A 14,813-nucleotide genomic window follows, 5' to 3' on the forward strand; every position below is an offset into this window, starting at 1 on the left:
CATGTTAAAATGCCCAACTTTACAGCAGAAATAAACATGTTTACAGCCTGGTACAAAAAACGGTTTTGGTCTCTGTAGGTAATTTCCCCTTTCATGACAAATGTACGGGGGGTGAATTTTTTTTATAACTCACCCATTTAAATTTTATGAAAGACATGGCTGCTTTAAGTGACAGGTCCGCCAGCCTCCAGGTGGCTTGTTTCAGCCATTCGGCCCCGCCTCTTTGCCCATTTTTGATTGGCTGGGAGTTAGGCAGCGTCACGCACTGCCAAGATGGCGACGGCCGGAGTGGCTCGCTTTGAGCTTCAAAACCGCTCTTCAGAAACCAACGGGTGACATCACGGTAACTACGTCCATATTTTTATACAGTCTATGGTAAACACACCAAATGATGAATGGTTCAATGAATGAAACAATCACGGCTGACAGATGAGGAGACCAACACACAGACAGTCAAAACCACACACTTTTTGTAGAGATTGGTGTGGAAATGGACAGAATTCATCACTCTGGACTATCAAAACAATTTAGCTACATTTGTACCTTTTCAAACACAACTTTAATGGCTAATGAAGCAGAGTAGATCAGGCAGAACACTGAAGTTGTATGGGCTAATTGGCATCAGTTGTGGTTCTGTGGTTAGTAACATCCAATTATATTCATGCACGTGTGCAGTGCCGACATTATAACCTGACACTTATCACTATCACTCTGTTAATCATGCTCACGCTGCAGCAGCTTCCTTCGCCACTTCAACCTCCTCCTTTTGAGGGATTTTGGTGTTCAGGGGATTAGTTACAGTGCTTGTCACAGGATTTTGTGAGACTGTGGTGGGTGGACCTCAGACCCTGTAGCGGGATCTGGGAAAACTTTGTACATTTTAGAGTTAAATGCATCAATATGGTGCACTTTGAGAGCAAAATGAAGAGGCTAGGAGATCTATGAAGAACTTTGTGCAGAAAAACATTGGTTTGTGTTCACTACTTATTTCTGCTGAAAACAGGAAAAGCTGCAATGATTAATCAATTAGTCGATTGACAGAAAATCAATTGACAACTATTTTGACAACCAAATAATATTTTTTTTAAAGGAATAATGCCAAAAATGTATTTGTTTCAGCTTTAAAATATGAGGATTTTAAGCTTACATGATAGCAAACATAAACACAAATATATTTGGATTCAGACAAAATGTGACATTTGAAGACATCACATTAAATTTAACCAATTATAACTATTTGCTAATTGTGTTGTGCTCATTACTTGTTTCTGTTTGTTTCACAGGAGGGCAAAACATCAATTAATGCAGGTTTAATGTTTTTGTGCCACTGTGCTCAGAGAAATCAGTTGAACTAAAATTAAAAAGGACTGTTTAATTTGACGTCCAGGGTGTCACTGAACATGCTGTCAGCTCAGAGGCGGTGAAGCCTGTCAGTCACTCCAGATACCCGGGCAGTGGCCGAAGAACCGACCACACTGGATGGCAGCAGAGGAGGCTGCACTGCTGTCTGGATCAAAAGCAGTCCAGCCGACTTACTGCTGCACGGAGCACGGAAACAGAAATGAGCCGTTTGTTTCCAATACAGCTAGTTTTGCTCTTAGATAACATTAAGACAAGACTTTAACGTTTATATTCAGTAATGTTATTGCAAATCGACAAATATTGAACCATTTTGTAGTTTTTTTCCCAGATTGAATGAAATACTCTTATAATGGCAGCGGTCTTGAGCTGGTGACAAATTCTGGAGTGGTTCATTTACAGCAGGAACCTGATCTGACCACAATCTGACCCAACTACAGGACTGAAAGTTTGAGCTAAATGGCTCCCGTAGCCAGGTGTGCTTTGCATATTGGGAAGTTGCGGATGAGTGAAGTCAACTGTTGCTAACAGGCAGCAGGAGAATGAATCAAGGTCCGTCCTGGACTGCCTTCTTGATATTTGGGCAGATAGGAGCTTCCTCAGGACGTTCTTGCTACCGCCTCAGAAACATCTGACCAATGAGAGGAGAAAATGTTCTCACGTGTCTTTTGGAGATGAATTTTGGATTGCTTTACCAAGTTTACAAATTCATTCACTGATACAGACCAGAGCAAACCAACTACAAGTTTGAAAATATCTTTAGTTTCTGGTTTTCCTGTTTTTGGTCCCACAGGTTTTTGGCATAGTTAACATCATACATCTCTGTCTGTTTCATGACAGACTTCACATCACCTGTGCCTTCACCGTTTTTGAGACAGTTTCCACCCATTCTTGGCCAAGCGGGTCTTTACAAGACACAAGAAAGTTTTCTTGGAGTTCATCTCGCCCGCCTAACTGTCCTCATGTTCTCATAATACAACAATAGCATGTGGTGGTGTGTTCAGCTAACTCAGCCAACCCTGAAGTGCTTATTTTGGGAAGAGTGCTGTCTAAAAAGACTGTGATTGGTTAGAAACAGCTTTGTTTCTGTGATGGGTTTGGGTTATTAGTTATGTCAAGCAGTCTAACTTATCAACTGTATGTCAAAGTTTCCAATTTTCTTACTGAGGAAATGTCATATCACCTGTCAGGCCTGTCCTGTACCAACAGCTGCCTCCAGAGTCAATGACAGAAGGACGAATTCACTCGCTTTGCCTTCAGTCCAGTAAAGCAGCAGCACATTTTCAAATCAGAACCTGAGCGACTAATCTTTACACCAGCGACTTCACTCCTGAACAAACTGAGAGAACTCCTCAGCACTGCGCTTTCAGATTGAAGCAGAATAGCGTCTGTTTTGATGTCAAGTAATAAAGTTTTCACTAAAGTCCTTGTCAAGGCAGATAACTGATTGATGAATGGACCCATCAACAGGCGGACAGCAGCAGAGGTACACAAAGTGCCTTTCCATTTTCAAGCATCTTCTGTCACAATAAAGCATGGTGGCTTTCAGTTTTCCGCAGTCTCTTATCTGCCATGCAGCTCAGAGCGCTTTCAGCTTTCAGAATCCATTTCCCCACATACCACCAACAAATTGGTAGGAAAGCGTCACTCCATTGATGCCATGTCTTAAAATATTGATGTTACAATCTGCAATCTATGAGTCCTGCTTCTTGTGTCTATTTGGGACAATTTTGGAGATGAATGACAGGAAAAACACCCACTTTCGTGCATTTATCTTTTATTCAGCTGCACCACCTATTATTCATTCTTCTTCTCTTCTTGGATGGTACATTATCACCAACATTAAATTAATATAAAAGAAATACAGTCTACAGTCACAGCCCACCTGTTACTAGACCATCCCTCACACTCTGTAACTTCAGACAGCTGCTTCAAAAGCATCAAATGGAAAGGAAAGTAGATCTTTCAAAGAGAAAGTAGGTCAGAGAGACCAGTGAATGCAGTAGGACGTTGAATAATGTGAAAGCAACACAAAATGCCCCCTGAAGGCTTCTTGTCTAAATTCTGGCGTGAAAATGTGGGAAATAAGCTGAAATATATAATTAAAGAGCAGAAAATGACAAAAACAAGACACTGATATCAAACTGATCAAAGCCGCATTACTATATCAACAGAAATTGTGGTTGCTTGATGACATTAGAAGTTAGATAGATTAGCTTGATGGTGATTGCTGATGAAGATAAATCCAGCATTCAAATGGTTAAAGATGACCCAGTCTCATTAAAATTGCGCTCATTCACAAAGAAGAAAGTGTGGTTTGGAAGAATAAAGTCCAGGAATACCCGAGAATGTTCATATGTATGTCCATATGAACAGTGAAAGAGGTTTTCCTCGCTGTAATCAGTCCTTCTGTTCATACTGGATATTAAAAGATCCTTCAAATGTGCTTTCAGTGTAAGTGATGGAGGTCAAAATCCACAGTGTGTCCACACAGTCATTTAAAAGTTGATGTGAAGCTGATATTCAGCTTCAGCAGTCAGAGTTAGTCATATCAAGTGGATATCTGACACATTTACAGTCTTTTTTAGCATCAAATTCCCTCTTTGTGTTTCCCTGTTGAGCTGCGGTGGAAGTATAGTAACAAAAAGAGGGACTTTGGCACTAAGAAGACTGTAATGTTGAAAGCTTCATATTAGCTTCAGATAAACTTTTAAATACATGCTTGTCCCCCATCACTTCCATTGTAAATGTATTATGAAGGGATCTTCTAATGGTCAGTATGAACAGGAGGAGTGATTACAGCAAGAAAAACATGTTTCACTGTTCATTCGAGCTCCTGACTGTTGTTTAAAGAAAGACTTGAAAAATTGTGAACCCCTCCTTTAAGCAAGTGCTTGTACAAATATAATCATAAAAGCTTAAATCATATTGTCAATAGCAGATCATGTACAAACATATATTAACTTTTCCGATGCGTTCAATAATGCTTCCTCATCATGTTGATAAAAATGTTATTTGGGGGAACATTGCATTTCTTTCGAGACATATTTGTTGTTTCAAATTAGTGAAATAAATGAACACATCTTTTTAGAGGACACACTTGTTATTTCACTCGGTCCGAAGCTTTGTGACTTCTGAACAAGAAAATTCAACCTGTCTTGAATTATCTGAAAATATTTTTTGATGCAGCTCTGGTTTTACCTTCACAGAATCTCTCCATGTGCAAGCATTGTGTCATTTGAAATTAACACTCCTTTAAATATTGAGCTACTAAATTTCATAATACCTTTCATATAATACTTATCTGGCAGGAGAAAGATCTGATTTGCTTGACATTTTTATCAATTTTAGTTTTGCATTTTACTGCTATTTATGTATATTTATGTTATTTTAAACACCTTGTAATTGTTGTTTTGAAATCTGAAAGAAAAGACTATTAAGATTATATTAATAAACAGCTGGTGGCCCCTGTGATAAAGGACACAATTACAAATATCTGATACATTTTTGTGATTTCTGAGTCAGAGATACTTTGTCTTTACTCTCTTGAGGCTATGGCAGCCCACCATCACCGCCGCTGATGGATCCAGGAGAAACTCTGGCTCCTGGCCATCCTAAACCTCCACCTCCTCATCTGTCATAGGTGGGGAGCTCTCTAACTAACTCTCACCGTGCTCTGAAAAATAGGGGAGGATGGCCCGGAGCGAGATAGACAAAATCCTACAAAAACAACACAAGATGATGGAAAAGCGGCTCAATGGGTTTAAAGAGCAAGGCAGCGAGGAGGAAGGCGATATAGACTGTTCATGCTTCTTTTTTTTTTTATAACCAGCTCTTGTAAACAGTTTGGAAAAGCTGAAAACACTTGATGCTAAATGCACAGAGCCAGCAGAGCCTCGCTGTCAGTACTTGACTCTGTTACCATGGAAACACATCCTCGAAACATCTTTACACATGTTGCATTTACAGTAGGTGTTAGGTGATAAGTAGCCACAGGTTGAGAGTAAATTAGAAGAATATAGGAACATTTTTCTATCTATCTATGTATCTATCTATCTGCAGGGGCAAGAAAAAAATATATGTATAAATTTGACATAAAATATGGTCAGATCTTCATCTAGGTTACAATTATGAACAAACACATACACCTTTTTAACTAATAACACACAAATCATTGTTTTGTTCTTGTCCATATTGAATACATGATTCAAACATTCACGTTGTAGTTTGGAAAAAGTATAAACAAAAGCTGAAACGCAACCTGATGTCAACTGGCAAGACGCTACGCAGCTGTGGCTCAGGAAGTAGCGCAGGTCGTCCACTAATCGGAGGATCGGCGGTTCGATTCCCGGCTCCTCCAGTCCACATGCCTATGTGTCCTTGGGCAAGATACTTAACCCCAAATTGTTCCTGATGGCAGTGCCGTCAGTGTATGCATGTGTGTGCATGGTTAGTTTCCTCTGATGGGCAGGTTGGGACCTTGCATGGTAGCCCCTGTACCATTCAGCGTATGAATGTGTGTGAATGGGTTAATGTGATTTGTAGTGTAAAAGCGCTTTGAGTGGTTGGAAGACTAGAAAGGCGCTATACAAGTACAGTCTGTTTACCATTTACGTTGGCCGATCACTTACATGCAAGCACAAATTCCTGGTGGATGACTTTGTAACATGAACGTCGTATTCGACTGTTTACCTCACGATCGGTCTGTTAGTTTGCCAATTTGTTTGTTAATTTTATGCCAGAACTACAGATGAAACTCAGATTAAAGAACACAGCACTACATATGGCGTAAATATGGCACTGCATACCAGCATGAAAAGATTTTAATTGTTTTTGTTATTAGCTTAAGCACATTGTGTTTGTCTGTACATGTGACTTAGATGAAGATCAGATCATATTTTATAACCAATTAATGCAGAAAAACAGGTTATTCCAGGGTTCACTTACTTTTTCTTGCCACTGTATCTATTCATAGCAGTCAGTTCAGTGTATCTGCTGACAGTTTTTTTGTACAGTGGACATAAACTTTAAGAAACTAATCATTTATCATCCACTAATTTATTCTGACCCAGTAATATATATATATTTTAATTAAGGCGCAGCTTTAACTTCATTCAGTGAAGCTTAACAAAATCCATTTCCATCCAACATTACAACTAATATAATGACATGAAATCCTGGCAGTGCTGAGTCATTATTTTGGAGGCACCGCTCCTCCTGCTCATGCAGTAGTTATTCAGGAGGTGAAGCTTTACTTTATTGTTTTGCTCTATTAAGTTGTTTCCAAACATAAGATAACATAGATTAAATCTATACATTTGGTAAAGTGCAATTAAGCTAAAATGCTCTAAAACACACACACACACATATATACAGTTGTGCTCATATGTCTACATACCCTGACAGAATCTGTAAGATATGTACCATTCATAGTGTCTATAGTTGTGACCATAAAACTCAATTTTGGTCTCATCACTCCAAATAACTTTGCTCCAGTTTTGAGGCTTGTGTAGTTGCTGTTTGGCAACTACAAAACAACTACAGTAACTACAGTAACAGCTTTTTTCTGGCAACTTGACCACGCAGCCCATTTTTGTTCAAGTACCTCCTTATTGTTCATCTTGAAGCAGCCACATCCAACTTTCAGCTGAAGTTGCGTGTGGGTTTTTCTTTGCAATTTGAACAATTTTTCTGGCACTTGTGGTTTAAATCTTTGTTGGTCTAACCTTTAATTTTCCTCTTCTTTATCAGAGCTTGAACACTACTGATTGGCATTTTCAAATCTTTGGATATCTCTTTATATCCTTTTACTGGTTTATAAAGTTTAACTCCCTTTTCTCGTAGGTCCTTCGACAGTTCTTTTGCTTTCCTCATGGCTCAGTATCCAGTAAAGTCAGAGCAGCCCTGGATGAAATGTGCAGGGGTCTCTCAAGAGCTTAGCAACTCATTGACTATTTATACACGGACACTAATTACAATCAAACAAGTCACAGGTGTGGAAACTTACCCTTCACAGCCATTTAAACCTGTGTGTGTCAACTTGTATGTATATTACCAGGTCAAACATTCAAGGGTATGTAAACTTTTGATCAGGGCCATTTTGGTGATTTTAGTTATAATTATGATGTAAAAAGGGCAAAAATGGCTTCATCTGACCACTATCTCTAAATAAAACAAAAGTTTTCAGCATGATCGGTCATTTTCTCCAAAAAATGGCCAATATTTCACAAATTCTACCAGAGTATGTAAACTTATGAGCACAACTGTATATATATATTCAAATGTCATAGTACAAGTAGCAAAAATAATACTGATTTTAACCCCTTCAGACCCAGCATCCATTGCAATGGACGTCACATGTTTGGTGGGGTTTTTTTCTATGTCAATGTATGATTTACATAAATGTCTTCTGATTGGTTATTTAGTAGACTCTAACTAACCAATCAGATGCAAGTATGGCCCAACTAGTTGACATTTGAAAAAGTTAGATCAAACTGAAGGGAAGCATGGCTGCAGTAAGTAACTTTTACAACAGCATTATATATATTTTTAAACATTAATTTCAAAATTTGATGCGTTAAACATAATATTTAAGCATTGAAAATGTTATTTTAAGCATAAGCACAAAAAGTTTAGACACAGGATTTTTTTAAATGTCATTGTCCATTATAATGGACATCAGGTCTAAAAAGATGTAATCTGAGCAAGTCTATTTATATTATGAAAATTATGTTTTGACATAAAAAAAAACCAATGTGTTGGAATAGTATAAAAAGTTAATATTTGTCCAAAAAAACTTTCACATTCAGGGTGTGCAGTAATAGAAGTCCTGGAACTTCTGGCTGATGGAAATCTGTCAGAAATCGAGTCTTTGGATAGTGCAGTGCACTGCATTTCTCCATACTTCTCATTGTGAACGCACTTATGCACTCAAAATGTTAAGTGTAAGTACAGAAGTATGTGATTTGAGACACAGAGTAAGACTCAGACCTTCAGAGTCAGAATGGAAAGAGACAGAATCCGAGTTGTGGATGACTTCGATGTTCGCTATGTCAATTCTCCTTGATCAAGTACTTCAATAGACTTTTTCAGCTTTAAGACATAAAAGGCTCGTGTCCACCTTTCTCCACTGAGGTGCTGACCATCGCTCAAAATATCCACAACACATATTATCTATACATTTTCACTATTCTATCCAGTGTATATATAAGTAATATAATACATAACATAATAATGTATAATATAAATAATTTAAATGATTAATTAATAGACATATAGATAGACATGCAGGCAGACAGACAGGTAGTCAGACAGATATTTTTTTCTACTGATTTCAGGGACACAGTGATGAGGATGAGGTTGTAGCAACAGAGGTTCAGGATGAGGTAGCAGATGAGGATGATGAGGAAGACGAGACTGAACAGGAGGATGGACCACCATGTTTCGGATCTGACGATGACCGTTTCGCTAGCATTACTGGCAAGGCAGAAATCAAGTGGAGTCGTAATCCATTCAGCCCTGTAAACACTGCCTATGAGATTCCTTCATCTCAAACAACTACAGTACTCCCCTCATGAAACCACATGAGTACTTTGAAAAGTATATCTCAATGATGTGTTTGATCAGACAGCAGAGATGACCAACATGTATGCACTGCAGAATGCCACGAGCAGCTTCAGGTATGCTTCCCCACGAGAAATTAAAGCCTTAGTGGGCCTCCATTTGGCTATGGGAGTGATGACATTGCCTTGAGTTCAAATGTACTTGGACTCCACCATATCGGCTTCTTCAGAGATACATTGAGCATGTTGTCAATAACTCGGAGAGACCAGATGGAGACAAGGATGTCTTCTATAAAGTGCGCCCACTCTATGACTCCATTCGGAAGTGATGGTTGGAGCTCTCATTGGAGGAAAACTTGTGCATTAATGAAGAGATTGTGTCATCCAGAGGAGCACTCTCTGTGAAACAGTATGCGAAAGGAAAGCAAATCCATTGGGAGTGAAGTTTTTTCTTTCTCTGTGCTGAAAGTGTTCTTGCCTATGATTTCATCCTCTACCAAGGTGCAACTACTGAGTTCTTTGAACAGAGCAAGAAGCGAACATGGAGCTGTAGTGGTTCTTCACCTCAGCCACAGAATCTGCGACCCCAACCACAAGCTCTGCATGGATAATTACCTCATGACCTATAATGTGTTGGAGGTGCTGGCTGAGATGAAAATTCATGCAGCTGGAACAGCACGGGCCTTCTGCTTCACAAAACCTCCTCAGATGGATGACAAGGCGATGTCAATAGAGTAGAGGAGGAATTATGACCAGGTCACAAGCATCAATGGGAAAATTGCTCTGGTCAAGTGGTTTGACAACCGCCCTATCGCGCTGGCTCTAACTTTGTTGGGGTGGGAGACAGAGATCAAGTGGTGAGATGGGACAAGAGAGAGAAAGTGCACGTGACGAGACGCAGCACATGCTGGTGTTCAAACAGAGAATGTGCTTGACATCCTGCACCTCAGGTTGAATGTGGCAGAATTCAGCGGGTCAAGCACCCCAACCTCACCAGCTGAACAGGAGCAGCCACTGCTGGAACAAATCATAGAAAGATGCCCCTTGCCAGAGGTCCAGATGGACATTATGGACCACGTGCCCAACTATAATGACAAATTGGAAGGCACCAGATGTAAGCAGCCATTCTGCTCAGGGAAAACACAAGTGTATTGAAACAAATGCAAGGTGCACCTGTGTTTTGTGCCTCTCAGGAACTATTTCAAGGCTGCTCACCAAAAGTAGAATGAGAAAAATGAGCATATGATACTTCTGTTACTGTGGCCATTAGTCATTAGTTAGTTAGTCACTGTTAAAATATGGCATCTCTTCAGTCTTTTCCAGTTCTTTATAAGAAAACTACAAATATCAATAAAAATCTATTTGTGAGATTTCACAACTGTTCAGACCTGAAATAAAGAGTTGACTTTTGATTTTTTTTGTTTGAGCCTCATTTCTACATGTAATATGACTGAGAAAAAAGAAATAATTTTTCCCATGACTAAAATTATTCAGGTCCGAAGGGGTTAAAGTTATTACTATCAAAAGCAGCACTTGAAACACTGCTTCCCTCGGGGATGCACATTGCTAGCTCTTGATATTAGGAACTATTGGGGGTCTCCCTAATCCGCCATTGTAAAATAATTGCCTTGATGAAGTGAATGGAGTTGACACAAGTCTTTCTGTCTCAGTGGCTCTGAGTAGAAGCTACTTCTCCCATGCATAGCTCCTTCTTCCACAGGGGAAAATCATTTTCCACATTCCTCTTTTGATATATTTCCATGGTCTGTTTCACACAACTTCCTACTTTAGTCAGAAGTATGTTTTGAGACTTGGTCTTTGAAAGCAATGGAAGGGAATAAAGAAGGGGGAAAAAAGAAAATCTTCAATAACCAGGCAGCGACCACAGAAACTACTGATAAGAGTGGTAGTACAGTACATGGACTTCTATCGAGGTAAAGACAAAGACACAAAATCAAGACATAACGAATTCAAATGAGATGTACAAAAGGTTTGCAAATGTAAACATGTCACTCCTTTAAATGAATATTGTGTGGTAATTTGCTTAGAATTAAATGCATTTTCACAAATTGTAGTGCAAGACAACCTGTTAAAAAGTCAAGGCAAGTAAATATTTCACTGTATATATCTTGTGGTGTATTTACATCTATTTTTTCTGACAAGTGTCACTGAGTCCAGGCTCACTGAGACCATGAGAGCTGTTGATCCCTTTGAGAGCCTTCTTTGTCGACTCTTCTTGAACCCCATTCAACGGCAGTCATACTCATTGTCCTTGTGGCACATAGATGGGTATCAAAAACTAATTCAGTGAGTAACTCTTTAAAGCTCTTCTATTTTCACAGTCAGTATCCATGCATAGCTGACAGTATTGCAGGTATTTATCGCAATTTACCCTCATTTCTATATTCAGATTGTCTTTGTGCTTTCTTCAAGGTTGAGATTTGTCATTCACGGGGGCATCGATGGCTACAGCAGAAAGATAATGTACCTCTGTGCCTCTAACAACAATAGGCCTTCAACTGTTCAACAGACCTTGATGGGAGCTCTTAAGAAGTTCAGTTTACCACACTGTGTGAATGTCAGAGTAGAAAGATTCCAGCTTGAACATCCCCTGGACCCGTTGACCAGGTATCTATTTGTTGACTCATGCAGTCCCCTACTCAATTTCAATCACAGAATAGTCTAATTATTAATTGGCTAATTAGTAGCTATAGTAAATAGTTGATTCAGTTGTCAAGTCCTTAAAGCTGCATTGACTGAGATTCTTTACATTGCTACTACATGAAATAACAATGTGATATCTGAAGATATTGAATACAGACAATACATACAATACGGTGTCATGGTAGTCCAGTTGGTTGTTGGACCATCAACAGAGACACAGTTAATTCAACACTGTTCTCATTTTATCAGGCCGCCCAGAAGACCTGGGTAGTCGTGATAATGCTGAGATCCTTGTGGTTCAGGAGGAGTTTTGCCTATGCTCTCTACCACACATTTTATAATTGGAGCTGGTTCTATATGTTTTCACTTAATTTTTTCTCTCTCTCTCTGTCTCTCTCTCTTCTCCCAATTTGACATGTCCAATTCCCTGAGGCCCTGAGACAGAATGATTTTTAGAAAGTTGCAGACATAAATTGCAGCCATGTGAACTCCTCCATCTTGGGCCGCTGGAAGCTGTTGGCATCTCCAAGAACAACTTAAATCAGATGTCAAGCGTTTAGTACGTGTCGTGCATCATGGCTACTGTTAATGTTTTTGTAATCATACAGCACTTAGTCTATTGTACAAGTAGTAAGAGTAAGAGTGGCTTTTCTTGTATGATACAAGTTTGCTACTGACATAAAAAAGGAAGCATAATGCTCGCTCGTCCTTGACGTTCTATATAAATAACACCATTGGCAAACCACCCAATGTCACTACCATGATCCATTTTGCTTTCTGTGCAATCTAGTAAGCAACAACATGTCAAACTGCAAAAAGTAAATGAGCCACTGACAAGGAAGTAGAAACTATAAACACTGGAGAGAGGCGTTGTTACAGTGTCTCTGCTCGTTTTTGATGCGACTACCTGTTTTACCTTGTTTTGGCCGACTTTAGCAAGTAGCAGGCAGGTTCAATTAGTGTCATCAAAAATCTGGGATATGAACCGGCCTTTTATCAGTGAGAAGGATGAATCATTCCAAATTCTGCTGCTAAGCTATATTAATTCCTCATATTTCTCACTGATTTTCTTTAACATGCTAAACTAAAGCATGAAGAGGTTGTAGCCTAAGTTTTTACAGCTATAGCCAATCTCATTAAAATATTATATTAAGCTGCAGCTTGATTAAACACCATGCCAGTGGTGGGTAATTAATTACTGAGTTAAATGGCATTGTGAATAAGCAGTCACAATAGGCCCTTCTCACATTGCCATGGTAACAGCTAAAACGGTGCATTACAACTTCCTGTGGCAAGTATCTTTTTGTGAATTATTGACAAACCAATCTAACTAAAACAAAAATGTAATGGTTAATAGCCCTAGATATATAATGCAACAATTCTTTTTTGTTTGTTTGTTTTTTGTGGAGTGATTTAGTGAAGGCCATAGCTGGCAACAGGAAGTTGTAATGCACTAGTTTCTCAATGCAGAAACACTGAACAGCAGAACGTGAAAAAGGGCTTATTGCCAGAGATTGGGTTGTGTGCTAACATTAAGCCCTGTTTGTAAAAGATATATACTTATTGCAGCTGAAATCTACTTCTCTATTAAGCATTATCCTTAAGAGCACATTCAGAATCTGCATCTGTTATGTTTCTTTTTTAGAGAGGAGTTGTTTCAGCCAGTGTACACAGCCAGAGGATTGAGAGGCTTTGGCGTGATCTGTTGCAGTCAGTGGCTTATAATTACCACACCAGGAGCCCTGGATCCTGATGATGAGACCCACATATTGTGCCTGCATTATGTAACGCTGCCCAGGATCAACATGCACTTTAATGTCTTCAGGCAGACTTGGGACTGACATCGTATTTCTTCTCCAGGAAACAGCAGCTTTGGATCTCTGGGCAGTAAACAAGTGAAGAGCAACCAACTCACCCAGTATGATCTGCTTGAAATTTCATTTAGTTCTTGATAGCTAAACTTCCCTTTTACATGTTAAATGTGTTTTGCAAACTGTTAATGCCATTGTTTTTTGCATATTATTTTGTGATACAGTTTCTTTATCTGGTGTGTCACCAGGCCAGCCTCGCTGAATGGGGCATCGAATGGGAGGGACTTGTACCTGCCTCTGATCCTAACGACATTACCATGCCAGAACCCCCAATGCCATTAGCATGTTCTGTCAATGGACTGTTGAGAGACAATTTAGACCCCTTGGCAGGAAGCTCCTGTTTTGGGGAAGACGTTTACCTGGAAGCATTGAGGCTGGCTAATGCTCTTAGACTCTGATCATGCTGTTCATGTGGGCCTTTCTTGGTGCACCTACGTTCATTTCAAAATTTAAAAAATGAGCCAATAAGCCTTTGGCCAATAATCTGTCATGTCAATCCATCTTGTGCTGTGAGTTGTGTTAGCCACTTAGTTGTGACTTGTGGTGCAGTTTAGCAGGACTGAAAATGATTTGAATGGTTGAACTTTTGAGATTATGTAGAAATATATGCTATATGGACAATCATGTTAAATTATTATGTTGGATTGCATCATAGTTTGAAATGCAATATCAAATACATTTTAAATCAAGGTTCTATAGTAATTCCAAAATTTAACTTAGGGTGTTTGGTTTAGACTGGATGCATGCAACTCATAGAATGAGGAAGTATAATATTGATTGATTACCTGGCGCTGCCCAATGGTTACACAGGTAGTTACTTGAATTGAGCCAACTCCCCTGTTACGTTACAGTGTGTTGTGTGCATTAAATAAGTTAAACACCATTTCATAAGCAATTACATTTACTCACTTTACTGTAATTGAGCAGCTTTTTTGGGTACTTGTACTCAAGAGTATTTTTCAAAGTCAGTGATTTTACTCATGATGAAGTACTGCACCCCACTACATTTTAAATCACATCCATTACAGAGTGCACATTTTGTGGGTCTCATAAGCAACAGAAACTGAACAATTGAAAATTGACAAATTGTGGAGCCATTCACAGTGAACCGTCAGTCAGCAAAGAGAAGAGTAATAGTTTTCTTTTGTAAAAAGTAGCTTTTAGTCTGTGTACATTTTAACTGAGTTGCTTTTTAAAAACTTTTACTTAAGTAGATTTGTACACCAGTACTTTTACCTCTGCTTAGGTAAAATATTAGCAAGGTAACAGTATTTGTGCTTGAGTAGGACATTGTACCAGTCTTTCCACCACTGTTAATAAGTTTTGTCTGAGATGCTCCAGCAGCTGTGTTGGTTGT

General features: G+C 39.1%; 1 long non-coding RNA gene across 1 annotated transcript; it reads left to right on the plus strand.

The window, feature by feature from the left end:
• The first annotated feature begins 10,519 nt into the window (after positions 1-10,519).
• LOC122988770 lies at positions 10,520-14,770 on the plus strand. Its single transcript, XR_006404880.1, has 4 exons — positions 10,520-11,228; positions 11,355-11,549; positions 12,018-12,144; positions 13,231-14,770. It is a non-coding gene; the product is annotated as an uncharacterized LOC122988770 (long non-coding RNA).
• Positions 14,771-14,813: the final 43 nt, after the last annotated feature.

Source organism: Thunnus albacares, chromosome 1 (assembly GCF_914725855.1).
Source record: "Thunnus albacares chromosome 1, fThuAlb1.1, whole genome shotgun sequence".
NCBI lineage: Eukaryota > Metazoa > Chordata > Actinopteri > Scombriformes > Scombridae > Thunnus > Thunnus albacares.